This window comes from Lactuca sativa, chromosome 5, assembly GCF_002870075.4.
Source record: "Lactuca sativa cultivar Salinas chromosome 5, Lsat_Salinas_v11, whole genome shotgun sequence".
Lineage (NCBI taxonomy): Eukaryota > Viridiplantae > Streptophyta > Magnoliopsida > Asterales > Asteraceae > Lactuca > Lactuca sativa.
The window spans coordinates 330,605,059-330,620,354 of NC_056627.2; positions in this window are offsets into that span (position 1 = coordinate 330,605,059).

Below are 15,296 nucleotides of genomic sequence, written 5' to 3' on the forward strand. Positions count from 1 at the left end.
TGACACTACTTGCATCGTTTATAAGTATAAGACACTACATCTATCATTTGTAAGTTTAAGTCACCATTTTTTTTGGAGCTTTAGGATACCATGTGTCATTTATAGTAGTATTAAGACACAACTTGTGTCTTTTATAGGTTTTGAGACACTGTTTGTGTTGTTTATAGGTTTAAGACACCACTTGTGTCTTTTTTTAGGACACTTCTTGTGTCATTTACAAGTTCAAGACATCTTTTGTGTCGTTTATTACTTTACGACACCACTTGTATCTTTTTATAACTTTAGGACATCGGTTGTGTCTTCTATAACTTTAGGACATCACTTTTGTTATTTGTAGATTTAAGACACCACTTGTGTCTTTTATAGGTTGAAGACATCACTTGTTTCTATTATAGGTTTAAGACACCATAATATCATTTATAAGCTTAAGACATCATTTGTGTTGTTTATAAGTTTACAACACCATAATATCATTTATAAGTTTAAGACACCATTTGTGTTGTTTATAGGTTTATGACACAACTTGTGTTGTTTATAAGTTTAAGACACCATTTGTGTTGTTTATAGGTTTATGACACAACTTGTGTTGTTTATAAGTTTAAGACACAACTTGTGTCGTTCATTTAGAGGCTTAAGACACAACTTGTGTTATTAATAAATTGAAAACATCACTTGTGTCATTTATAGGTTTAAGACATCACGTGTGTTGTGTCTTTTATACATCACATGTGTTGTGTCTCTTATATGCTTTAGGCACCACTTTTCTCTTTTATTTGTTTTAGACACAACTTATGTCATTTATAGGTTTAGACCACTTGTATCGGTTATAGGTTTAAGACACCACTTGTGTCATATATAAGTTTAAGTCACCACTTATGTCCTTTACAGGTTTAGGATACCATTTATGTCTTTAATAGGTTTAAGGTACCTTAGTCAAATCGAAGCCAGGGATGATGAGCACATCATGTTGGACTTACCCATTTTTTAGTCTGAAAATCGCTTTCTAAATGGAGTTATAGATTTCTTTATATATATAATTTTTGTGTTGTTTATAGGTTTATGACACAACTTGTGTCGTTTATAAGTTTATGACACAACTTGTGTCGTTTATAACTTTAAGTCACTACTTGTGTCGTTCATTTATAGGTTTAAGACACAACTTATGTTATTTATAAGTTGAAAACACCACTTGTATCATTTATAGGTTTAAGACACCACTTGTGTCATTTGTAGGTTTAAGACATCACTTGTGTCTTTTATAGGCTTTAGACACCACTTGTGTGTTTTATATGTTTTAGAAATCAACTGTGTCATTTATAGGTTTAAGACACCATTTGTGTCTTTTATAAGTTTAAGACACCACTTGGGTCATATATAAGTTTAATTCATCACTTGTGTCTCTTACATGTTTAGGACACCACTTCTGACTTTTATAGGTTTATAACACACTTGTGTTATTTGTATGTTTAAGATGTGAATTGTGTTTTTTATTAGTTTATGACATCACTTGTGTCTTTAATACGTTTAAGGTACCATTTGTCTCATTTATATGTTAAGACATGATATAGGCCCTAATGTGGAAGATCGGGCCATTGTTTTCATAAAGGCACATGATCATGTAACTAAAGAGGTTCCACGGAAATGGCCATTGCTTTGGCTTTGGGTGCGACCAATCAAATTAAAGCTAGGGATGAGGAGCACATCATGTTAAGTCCCTAAGGGGGACTTGTCTTGTCTATTTTTTATGCGGTTCGGTTTTTTTTGTGATTGTTGTTAGTTTTTTTTGTTTTCATTTTGCCTTTTTACTAAAATTCAAGTAACTCGGTGAGTTACTTTGACTCATATGAGGAGTGCTAATCATTTTTTGTAGATGAACTGATACCACCACCTCTTGGTTTGAAATCAAATTACATAACCATTCATCCAACATGTTTCTAATGGTTGAACATAATACGAATTTAATATAATATTTGTTTCACATGTACATGCAATAATATTAATGTATTCATAAAAATGATACTATCATCACTAGTATTTTCACATTTAAATGTTAAAAAATGTCATAAACATTATTTGTTATTGTAAATATCACTGACTGTATGTTTAAAAATATAGAATCATCATCTGATAGATAAGATAAATATTTATATTTATAGAAATTTTAATTGTCATAAGTTCTTGGTTCTTACAAATATCAACACTTAATATATATATATATATATATATATATATATATATATATATATATATATATATATATATATATATATATGTATATATATATATATATATATATATATATATATATATATATATGCGGTGCGGTTTGGTTTTTTGCGAGACTAGAATCCGCACCGTACCGAGTATTTTCGGTTTTTGCAAAAATAAAAACCGCACCATCGGTTTTCATTTCGGTTTCGGTTTTTCGGTTCCAGTTTATGTGGCTTTTTTGTTTTTTTTTGTTTGTGGTTTGGTTATTGTTCACCCTTAGCTATACTATTCATGATCAGGTATATTGTCTTGTGTTGATAGTCAGTTTGGTTTGTTAGGTTTTATAAATTTAAATCTAGATTTGTATTTAAATAAGTTTATTTATTAGACTATCCATAGCACATCCGGTACATATATTAGCGCCTTGTTTATTTAAAGTGGTTGCAAAAAAAATACAACATAAGAAAATATTAGACCATAGAAATAGACATTGCAGTATTTTTATTTATTTTAGATTTGGGTCATGTTTGGCAAAAATAAACTAGCTTATTGAAATTAATTGTTTGGCAAACCATAAAAATAACTTATTTTAGCTTATGAACTAGCTTATACGGTAACTTTTGATAAACTATTTCGAGATAGCTTTTGATAAGTTTATGAAACGTTTTCAAAAATATTCCAAATTTTCCCTTAACTATATCTATTGTTTTGATAAGTTGTTTTTTTTACCAAACACTATTAATTCATAAGCTAGTTTTTCGGCTAGTCTACCAAATAGGGTTGTAACATTTCAAAAATCAAGGCAAATTTTTTTATTTTAAAACCAATCCAAAATCCACATATATTATAAAATCATAGTTTCCAAAAGTCATAGAACAAGAATCAGAGTATTCCTAAAATCATAATCTCATAAAAATCCAAGATGATGTGCACGATTAGGCCTTCGCCTTGTCTGTCCTCTGAAGTACCTAAAATCATAAAACTAACTGTAAGCCAAATCTTAGTGAGTTTCCCCCCAAAATACCACCACACAACGTATAACAACATGCATACTAGATCCACAACCATTGGACTGGATTACTCTGGAGCCTACAACGCGATTCTGGATTGCTCCCACGCCCACAACATAAATATGGCTTGCATTTTTGGCCATCAGCTTATGTCTGTATTGCTCCCAATCCCACATCATTAGTTCGGCTTGCCTTTCCGGCCCACAAATTATGTCTGGATTACTCCCAGGTTTGTTGGATTCCACACAGAGCAATATCGCCTCAACCCAATTGCACTATGTCGACATATGCAACAAATAAGATCACATAATAGTAAATAGACAATCATGTAGATCTAGCAGATCACTACAACATAGCAACATCCTATACTAGGATATATAACCTAATGGGTCGGCATTAGTGTCTTCGACCCATAAGTATAGTGAGGGAAACTCACCTCTCATACTGAAAAATAGTTGAACAAATCACTGCTCCAAATATTGTCTCCATTGATCACATATACAATTAATAGAGACCTAATCTCAAACTACTATTTTAATTTCCCAAAATGCCCTTAAGTCAAACTTGGTCAAAATCCATGGTCAAAGGTCAAAGTCAAAAGGTCAATACAGACCGAGTACGCCCTGCGTACTCCAATTCTACGCTCATCATAGAGAGTGTCATCCTCAGAATATGGGGTTCCAATTCAGTATGTCATGCGTACTCCTATAGTACGCCCAACGTACTCGGTTAGTTCCCAAAACCCTCATTAAGCGCTTATTCCATTAAGTCCAGAACTCATATCAAAAATTCGTTTTGAACTTTCTTTTCCCCAACTTTTTATTCTCAATGCAAAAGTGAATAAGAAACAATTCACATTTAGGTTCGATCAATGGTATCAAATTGAAGTCAAAACATATATATGAAAGGAGGAAAAAAGGGGGTTTGACCTAATTACATACCAAGAGAGAAGTTCCAGCAGACAATTGGAACCAACTTCTTCCATTTATTCTTTCTCAAGACACAAAACAATTCTAACAGCCATTGACGAGTTGGGGAGCTACGGAGAATCCAAGTTGCTGCCACTGATGAGTTCAACAAACTGAAATACCCAGTCATCTTCTTCCTCAACCACCAGCAACTTCAGTTTTGATTTGGGTTCTTCCTCAACCACCGGAAATGGCCTAAATCATCGTCTCCACCAAGCACCGAACACCACCACTACTGCAACAATAATCACCATTGCAACTGATTTTTGTTTTTTGATTTGGGTGTTTGATTCTTCCACCGATGTAAATTTCCATCACCATGTTGATTTACTTATATAATGTTTTGGGTGTTTCTTTTTCATCTGGGTCTGATTTTCTGGTGAAATGTAAGGAAAAAGAAGACAAGTCTGATTTACAGGTAACAAGATTGGAGAAAAAGTCACAGAGATATCATACATATCAAAACTTGATTGGATTCAACCCAGCCACTTATTTAATTTATAGGTTTAAGGCACCACTTGTGTCATTTATAGGTTTAAGATACAACTTGTGTTGTTTATAAATTTAACACACCACTTTTGTCATTTATATGATTCCCCTTGAGTTTAACACCCGTACTTACCCAAGCTATACTTAGGGGTGAGCATGGTGCTGTTCGGTGCGGTTTTTGGCCAAAATCGAACCGAAAACGGCAACTTCGGTTTTTTGAAAATTAAAAACCGCACCGTTCGGTTTTTATGCGGTTCGGTTTTTTTTTTGCGATTTTTGTTAGTTTTTTTTGTTTTCATTTTGCCTTTTTACTAAAATTCAAGTAACTCGGTGAGTTACTTTGACTCAGATGAGGAGTGCTAATCATTTTTTGTAGATGAACCGATACCACCACCTCTTGGTTTGAAATCAAATTACATAACCATTCATCCAACATGTTTCTAATGGTTGAACATAATACGAATTTAATATAATATTTGTTTCACATGTACATGCAATAATATTAATGTATTCATAAAAATGATACTATCATCACTAGTATTTTCACATTTAAATGTTAAAAAATGTCATAAACATTATTTGTTATTGTAAATATCACTGACTGTATGTTTAAAAATATAGAATCATCATCTGATAGATAAGATAAATATTTATATTTATAGAAATTTTAATTGTCATAAGTTCTTGGTTCTTACAAATATCAACACTTAATATATATATATATATATATATATATATATATATATATATATATATGCGGTGCGGTTTGGTTTTTTGCGAGACTAGAATCCGCACCGTACCGAGTATTTTCGGTTTTTGCAAAAATAAAAACCGCACCATCGGTTTTCATTTCGGTTTCGGTTTTTCGGTTCCAGTTTATGTGGCTTTTTTGTTTTTTTTTGTTTGTGGTTTGGTTATTGTTCACCCTTAGCTATACTATTCATGATCAGGTATATTGTCTTGTGTTGATAGTCAGTTTGGTTTGTTAGGTTTTATAAATTTAAATCTAGATTTGTATTTAAATAAGTTTATTTATTAGACTATCCATAGCACATCCGGTACATATATTAGCGCCTTGTTTATTTAAAGTGGTTGCAAAAAAAATACAACATAAGAAAATATTAGACCATAGAAATAGTCATTGCAGTATTTTTATTTATTTTAGATTTGGGTCATGTTTGGCAAAAATAAACTAGCTTATTGAAATTAATTGTTTGGCAAACCATAAAAATAACTTATTTTAGCTTATGAACTAGCTTATACGGTAACTTTTGATAAACTATTTCGAGATAGCTTTTGATAAGTTTATGAAACGTTTTCAAAAATATTCCAAATTTTCCCTTAACTATATCTATTGTTTTGATAAGTTGTTTTTTTTTACCAAACACTATTAATTCATAAGCTAGTTTTTCGGCTAGTCTACCAAATAGGGTTGTAACATTTCAAAAATCAAGGCAAATTTTTTTATTTTAAAACCAATCCAAAATCCACATATATTATAAAATCATAGTTTCCAAAAGTCATAGAACAAGAATCAGAGTATTCCTAAAATCATAATCTCATAAAAATCCAAGATGATGTGCACGATTAGGCCTTCGCCTTGTCTGTCCTCTGAAGTACCTAAAATCATAAAACTAACTGTAAGCCAAATCTTAGTGAGTTTCCCCCCAAAATACCACCACACAACGTATAACAACATGCATACTAGATCCACAACCATTGGACTGGATTACTCTGGAGCCTACAACGCGATTCTGGATTGCTCCCACGCCCACAACATAAATATGGCTTGCATTTTTGGCCATCAGCTTATGTCTGTATTGCTCCCAATCCCACATCATTAGTTCGGCTTGCCTTTCCGGCCCACAAATTATGTCTGGATTACTCCCAGGTTTGTTGGATTCCACACAGAGCAATATCGCCTCAACCCAATTGCACTATGTCGACATATGCAACAAATAAGATCACATAATAGTAAATAGACAATCATGTAGATCTAGCAGATCACTACAACATAGCAACATCCTATACTAGGATATATAACCTAATGGGTCGGCATTAGTGTCTTCGACCCATAAGTATAGTGAGGGAAACTCACCTCTCATACTGAAAAATAGTTGAACAAATCACTGCTCCAAATATTGTCTCCATTGATCACATATACAATTAATAGAGACCTAATCTCAAACTACTATTTTAATTTCCCAAAATGCCCTTAAGTCAAACTTGGTCAAAATCCATGGTCAAAGGTCAAAGTCAAAAGGTCAATACAGACCGAGTACGCCCTGCGTACTCCAATTCTACGCTCATCATAGAGAGTGTCATCCTCAGAATATGGGGTTCCAATTCAGTATGTCATGCGTACTCCTATAGTACGCCCAACGTACTCGGTTAGTTCCCAAAACCCTCATTAAGCGCTTATTCCATTAAGTCCAGAACTCATATCAAAAATTCGTTTTGAACTTTCTTTTCCCCAACTTTTTATTCTCAATGCAAAAGTGAATAAGAAACAATTCACATTTAGGTTCGATCAATGGTATCAAATTGAAGTCAAAACATATATATGAAAGGAGGAAAAAAGGGGGTTTGACCTAATTACATACCAAGAGAGAAGTTCCAGCAGACAATTGGAACCAACTTCTTCCATTTATTCTTTCTCAAGACACAAAACAATTCTAACAGCCATTGACGAGTTGGGGAGCTACGGAGAATCCAAGTTGCTGCCACTGATGAGTTCAACAAACTGAAATACCCAGTCATCTTCTTCCTCAACCACCAGCAACATCAGTTTTGATTTGGGTTCTTCCTCAACCACCGGAAATGGCCTAAATCATCGTCTCCACCAAGCACCGAACACCACCACTACTGCAACAATAATCACCATTGCAACTGATTTTTGTTGATTTTTGTTTTTTGATTTGGGTGTTTGATTCTTCCACCGATGTAAATTTCCATCACCATGTTTATTTACTTATATAATGTTTTGGGTGTTTCTTTTTCATCTGGGTCTGATTTTCTGGTGAAATGTAAGGAAAAAGAAGACAAGTCTGATTTACAGGTAACAAGATTGGAGAAAAAGTCACAGAGATATCATACATATCAAAACTTGATTGGATTCAACCCAGCCACTTATTTAATTTATAGGTTTAAGGCACCACTTGTGTCATTTATAGGTTTAAGATACAACTTGTGTTGTTTATAAATTTAACACACCACTTTTGTCATTTATATGATTCCCCTTGAGTTTAACACCCGTACTTACCCAAGCTATACTTAGGGGTGAGCATGGTGCTGTTCGGTGCGGTTTTTGGCCAAAATCGAACCGAAAACGGCAACTTCGGTTTTTTGAAAATTAAAAACCGCACCGTTCGGTTTTTATGCGGTTCGGTTTTTTTTTTGCGATTTTTGTTAGTTTTTTTTGTTTTCATTTTGCCTTTTTACTAAAATTCAAGTAACTCGGTGAGTTACTTTGACTCAGATGAGGAGTGCTAATCATTTTTTGTAGATGAACCGATACCACCACCTCTTGGTTTGAAATCAAATTACATAACCATTCATCCAACATGTTTCTAATGGTTGAACATAATACGAATTTAATATAATATTTGTTTCACATGTACATGCAATAATATTAATGTATTCATAAAAATGATACTATCATCACTAGTATTTTCACATTTAAATGTTAAAAAATGTCATAAACATTATTTGTTATTGTAAATATCACTGACTGTATGTTTAAAAATATAGAATCATCATCTGATAGATAAGATAAATATTTATATTTATAGAAATTTTAATTGTCATAAGTTCTTGGTTCTTACAAATATCAACACTTAATATATATATATATATATATATATATATATATATATATATATATATATATATATATATATATATATATATATATATATGCGGTGCGGTTTGGTTTTTTGCGAGACTAGAATCCGCACCGTACCGAGTATTTTCGGTTTTTGCAAAAATAAAAACTGCACCATCGGTTTTCATTTCGGTTTCGGTTTTTCGGTTCCAGTTTATGTGGCTTTTTTGTTTTTTTTTGTTTGTGGTTCGGTTATTGTTCACCCTTAGCTATACTATTCATGATCAGGTATATTGTCTTGTGTTGATAGTCAGTTTGGTTTGTTAGGTTTTATAAATTTAAATCTAGATTTGTATTTAAATAAGTTTATTTATTAGACTATCCATAGCACATCCGGTACATATATTAGCGCCTTGTTTATTTAAAGTGGTTGCAAAAAAAATACAACATAAGAAAATATTAGACCATAGAAATAGTCATTGCAGTATTTTTATTTATTTTAGATTTGGGTCATGTTTGGCAAAAATAAACTAGCTTATTGAAATTAATTGTTTGGCAAACCATAAAAATAACTTATTTTAGCTTATGAACTAGCTTATACGGTAACTTTTGATAAACTATTTCGAGATAGCTTTTGATAAGTTTATGAAACGTTTTCAAAAATATTCCAAATTTTCCCTTAACTATATCTATTGTTTTGATAAGTTGTTTTTTTTTACCAAACACTATTAATTCATAAGCTAGTTTTTCGGCTAGTCTACCAAATAGGGTTGTAACATTTCAAAAATCAAGGCAAATTTTTTTATTTTAAAACCAATCCAAAATCCACATATATTATAAAATCATAGTTTCCAAAAGTCATAGAACAAGAATCAGAGTATTCCTAAAATCATAATCTCATAAAAATCCAAGATGATGTGCACGATTAGGCCTTCGCCTTGTCTGTCCTCTGAAGTACCTAAAATCATAAAACTAACTGTAAGCCAAATCTTAGTGAGTTTCCCCCCAAAATACCACCACACAACGTATAACAACATGCATACTAGATCCACAACCATTGGACTGGATTACTCTGGAGCCTACAACGCGATTCTGGATTGCTCCCACGCCCACAACATAAATATGGCTTGCATTTTTGGCCATCAGCTTATGTCTGTATTGCTCCCAATCCCACATCATTAGTTCGGCTTGCCTTTCCGGCCCACAAATTATGTCTGGATTACTCCCAGGTTTGTTGGATTCCACACAGAGCAATATCGCCTCAACCCAATTGCACTATGTCGACATATGCAACAAATAAGATCACATAATAGTAAATAGACAATCATGTAGATCTAGCAGATCACTACAACATAGCAACATCCTATACTAGGATATATAACCTAATGGGTCGGCATTAGTGTCTTCGACCCATAAGTATAGTGAGGGAAACTCACCTCTCATACTGAAAAATAGTTGAACAAATCACTGCTCCAAATATTGTCTCCATTGATCACATATACAATTAATAGAGACCTAATCTCAAACTACTATTTTAATTTCCCAAAATGCCCTTAAGTCAAACTTGGTCAAAATCCATGGTCAAAGGTCAAAGTCAAAAGGTCAATACAGACCGAGTACGCCCTGCGTACTCCAATTCTACGCTCATCATAGAGAGTGTCATCCTCAGAATATGGGGTTCCAATTCAGTATGTCATGCGTACTCCTATAGTACGCCCAACGTACTCGGTTAGTTCCCAAAACCCTCATTAAGCGCTTATTCCATTAAGTCCAGAACTCATATCAAAAATTCGTTTTGAACTTTCTTTTCCCCAACTTTTTATTCTCAATGCAAAAGTGAATAAGAAACAATTCACATTTAGGTTCGATCAATGGTATCAAATTGAAGTCAAAACATATATATGAAAGGAGGAAAAAAGGGGGTTTGACCTAATTACATACCAAGAGAGAAGTTCCAGCAGACAATTGGAACCAACTTCTTCCATTTATTCTTTCTCAAGACACAAAACAATTCTAACAGCCATTGACGAGTTGGGGAGCTACGGAGAATCCAAGTTGCTGCCACTGATGAGTTCAACAAACTGAAATACCCAGTCATCTTCTTCCTCAACCACCAGCAACTTCAGTTTTGATTTGGGTTCTTCCTCAACCACCGGAAATGGCCTAAATCATCGTCTCCACCAAGCACCGAACACCACCACTACTGCAACAATAATCACCATTGCAACTGATTTTTGTTGATTTTTGTTTTTTGATTTGGGTGTTTGATTCTTCCACCGATGTAAATTTCCATCACCATGTTGATTTACTTATATAATGTTTTGGGTGTTTCTTTTTCATCTGGGTCTGATTTTCTGGTGAAATGTAAGGAAAAAGAAGACAAGTCTGATTTACAGGTAACAAGATTGGAGAAAAAGTCACAGAGATATCATACATATCAAAACTTGATTGGATTCAACCCAGCCACTTATTTAATTTATAGGTTTAAGGCACCACTTGTGTCATTTATAGGTTTAAGATACAACTTGTGTTGTTTATAAATTTAACACACCACTTTTGTCATTTATATGATTCCCCTTGAGTTTAACACCCGTACTTACCCAAGCTATACTTAGGGGTGAGCATGGTGCTGTTCGGTGCGGTTTTTGGCCAAAATCGAACCGAAAACCGCAACTTCGGTTTTTTGAAAATTAAAAACCGCACCGTTCGGTTTTTATGCGGTTCGGTTTTTTTTTTGCGATTTTTGTTAGTTTTTTTTGTTTTCATTTTGCCTTTTTACTAAAATTCAAGTAACTCGGTGAGTTACTTTGACTCAGATGAGGAGTGCTAATCATTTTTTGTAGATGAACCGATACCACCACCTCTTGGTTTGAAATCAAATTACATAACCATTCATCCAACATGTTTCTAATGGTTGAACATAATACGAATTTAATATAATATTTGTTTCACATGTACATGCAATAATATTAATGTATTCATAAAAATGATACTATCATCACTAGTATTTTCACATTTAAATGTTAAAAAATGTCATAAACATTATTTGTTATTGTAAATATCACTGACTGTATGTTTAAAAATATAGAATCATCATCTGATAGATAAGATAAATATTTATATTTATAGAAATTTTAATTGTCATAAGTTCTTGGTTCTTACAAATATCAACACTTAATATATATATATATATATATATATATATATATATATATATATATATATATATATGCGGTGCGGTTTGGTTTTTTGCGAGACTAGAATCCGCACCGTACCGAGTATTTTCGGTTTTTGCAAAAATAAAAACCGCACCATCGGTTTTCATTTCGGTTTCGGTTTTTCGGTTCCAGTTTATGTGGCTTTTTTGTTTTTTTTTGTTTGTGGTTCGGTTATTGTTCACCCTTAGCTATACTATTCATGATCAGGTATCTTGTCTTGTGTTGATAGTCAGTTTGGTTTGTTAGGTTTTATAAATTTAAATCTAGATTTGTATTTAAATAAGTTTATTTATTAGACTATCCATAGCACATCCGGTACATATATTAGCGCCTTGTTTATTTAAAGTGGTTGCAAAAAAAATACAACATAAGAAAATATTAGACCATAGAAATAGTCATTGCAGTATTTTTATTTATTTTAGATTTGGGTCATGTTTGGCAAAAATAAACTAGCTTATTGAAATTAATTGTTTGGCAAACCATAAAAATAACTTATTTTAGCTTATGAACTAGCTTATACGGTAACTTTTGATAAACTATTTCGAGATAGCTTTTGATAAGTTTATGAAACGTTTTCAAAAATATTCCAAATTTTCCCTTAACTATATCTATTGTTTTGATAAGTTGTTTTTTTTTACCAAACACTATTAATTCATAAGCTAGTTTTTCGGCTAGTCTACCAAATAGGGTTGTAACATTTCAAAAATCAAGGCAAATTTTTTTATTTTAAAACCAATCCAAAATCCACATATATTATAAAATCATAGTTTCCAAAAGTCATAGAACAAGAATCAGAGTATTCCTAAAATCATAATCTCATAAAAATCCAAGATGATGTGCACGATTAGGCCTTCGCCTTGTCTGTCCTCTGAAGTACCTAAAATCATAAAACTAACTGTAAGCCAAATCTTAGTGAGTTTCCCCCCAAAATACCACCACACAACGTATAACAACATGCATACTAGATCCACAACCATTGGACTGGATTACTCTGGAGCCTACAACGCGATTCTGGATTGCTCCCACGCCCACAACATAAATATGGCTTGCATTTTTGGCCATCAGCTTATGTCTGTATTGCTCCCAATCCCACATCATTAGTTCGGCTTGCCTTTCCGGCCCACAAATTATGTCTGGATTACTCCCAGGTTTGTTGGATTCCACACAGAGCAATATCGCCTCAACCCAATTGCACTATGTCGACATATGCAACAAATAAGATCACATAATAGTAAATAGACAATCATGTAGATCTAGCAGATCACTACAACATAGCAACATCCTATACTAGGATATATAACCTAATGGGTCGGCATTAGTGTCTTCGACCCATAAGTATAGTGAGGGAAACTCACCTCTCATACTGAAAAATAGTTGAACAAATCACTGCTCCAAATATTGTCTCCATTGATCACATATACAATTAATAGAGACCTAATCTCAAACTACTATTTTAATTTCCCAAAATGCCCTTAAGTCAAACTTGGTCAAAATCCATGGTCAAAGGTCAAAGTCAAAAGGTCAATACAGACCGAGTACGCCCTGCGTACTCCAATTCTACGCTCATCATAGAGAGTGTCATCCTCAGAATATGGGGTTCCAATTCAGTATGTCATGCGTACTCCTATAGTACGCCCAACGTACTCGGTTAGTTCCCAAACCCCTCATTAAGCGCTTATTCCATTAAGTCCAGAACTCATATCAAAAATTCGTTTTGAACTTTCTTTTCCCCAACTTTTTATTCTCAATGCAAAAGTGAATAAGAAACAATTCACATTTAGGTTCGATCAATGGTATCAAATTGAAGTCAAAACATATATATGAAAGGAGGAAAAAAGGGGGTTTGACCTAATTACATACCAAGAGAGAAGTTCCAGCAGACAATTGGAACCAACTTCTTCCATTTATTCTTTCTCAAGACACAAAACAATTCTAACAGCCATTGACGAGTTGGGGAGCTACGGAGAATCCAAGTTGCTGCCACTGATGAGTTCAACAAACTGAAATACCCAGTCATCTTCTTCCTCAACCACCAGCAACTTCAGTTTTGATTTGGGTTCTTCCTCAACCACCGGAAATGGCCTAAATCATCGTCTCCACCAAGCACCGAACACCACCACTACTGCAACAATAATCACCATTGCAACTGATTTTTGTTGATTTTTGTTTTTTGATTTGGGTGTTTGATTCTTCCACCGATGTAAATTTCCATCACCATGTTGATTTACTTATATAATGTTTTGGGTGTTTCTTTTTCATCTGGGTCTGATTTTCTGGTGAAATGTAAGGAAAAAGAAGACAAGTCTGATTTACAGGTAACAAGATTGGAGAAAAAGTCACAGAGATATCATACATATCAAAACTTGATTGGATTCAACCCAGCCACTTATTTAATTTATAGGTTTAAGGCACCACTTGTGTCATTTATAGGTTTAAGATACAACTTGTGTTGTTTATAAATTTAACACACCACTTTTGTCATTTATATGATTCCCCTTGAGTTTAACACCCGTACTTACCCAAGCTATACTTAGGGGTGAGCATGGTGCTGTTCGGTGCGGTTTTTGGCCAAAATCGAACCGAAAACCGCAACTTCGGTTTTTTGAAAATTAAAAACCGCACCGTTCGGTTTTTATGCGGTTCGGTTTTTTTTTTGCGATTTTTGTTAGTTTTTTTTGTTTTCATTTTGCCTTTTTACTAAAATTCAAGTAACTCGGTGAGTTACTTTGACTCAGATGAGGAGTGCTAATCATTTTTTGTAGATGAACCGATACCACCACCTCTTGGTTTGAAATCAAATTACATAACCATTCATCCAACATGTTTCTAATGGTTGAACATAATACGAATTTAATATAATATTTGTTTCACATGTACATGCAATAATATTAATGTATTCATAAAAATGATACTATCATCACTAGTATTTTCACATTTAAATGTTAAAAAATGTCATAAACATTATTTGTTATTGTAAATATCACTGACTGTATGTTTAAAAATATAGAATCATCATCTGATAGATAAGATAAATATTTATATTTATAGAAATTTTAATTGTCATAAGTTCTTGGTTCTTACAAATATCAACACTTAATATATATATATATATATATATATATATATATATATATATATATATATATATATATATATATATATATATGCGGTGCGGTTTGGTTTTTTGCGAGACTAGAATCCGCACCGTACCGAGTATTTTCGGTTTTTGCAAAAATAAAAACCGCACCATCGGTTTTCATTTCGGTTTCGGTTTTTCGGTTCCAGTTTATGTGGCTTTTTTGTTTTTTTTTGTTTGTGGTTCGGTTATTGTTCACCCTTAGCTATACTATTCATGATCAGGTATATTGTCTTGTGTTGATAGTCAGTTTGGTTTGTTAGGTTTTATAAATTTAAATCTAGATTTGTATTTAAATAAGTTTATTTATTAGACTATCCATAGCACATCCGGTACATATATTAGCGCCTTGTTTATTTAAAGTGGTTGCAAAAAAAATACAACATAAGAAAATATTAGACCATAGAAATAGTCATTGCAGTATTTTTATTTATTTTAGAT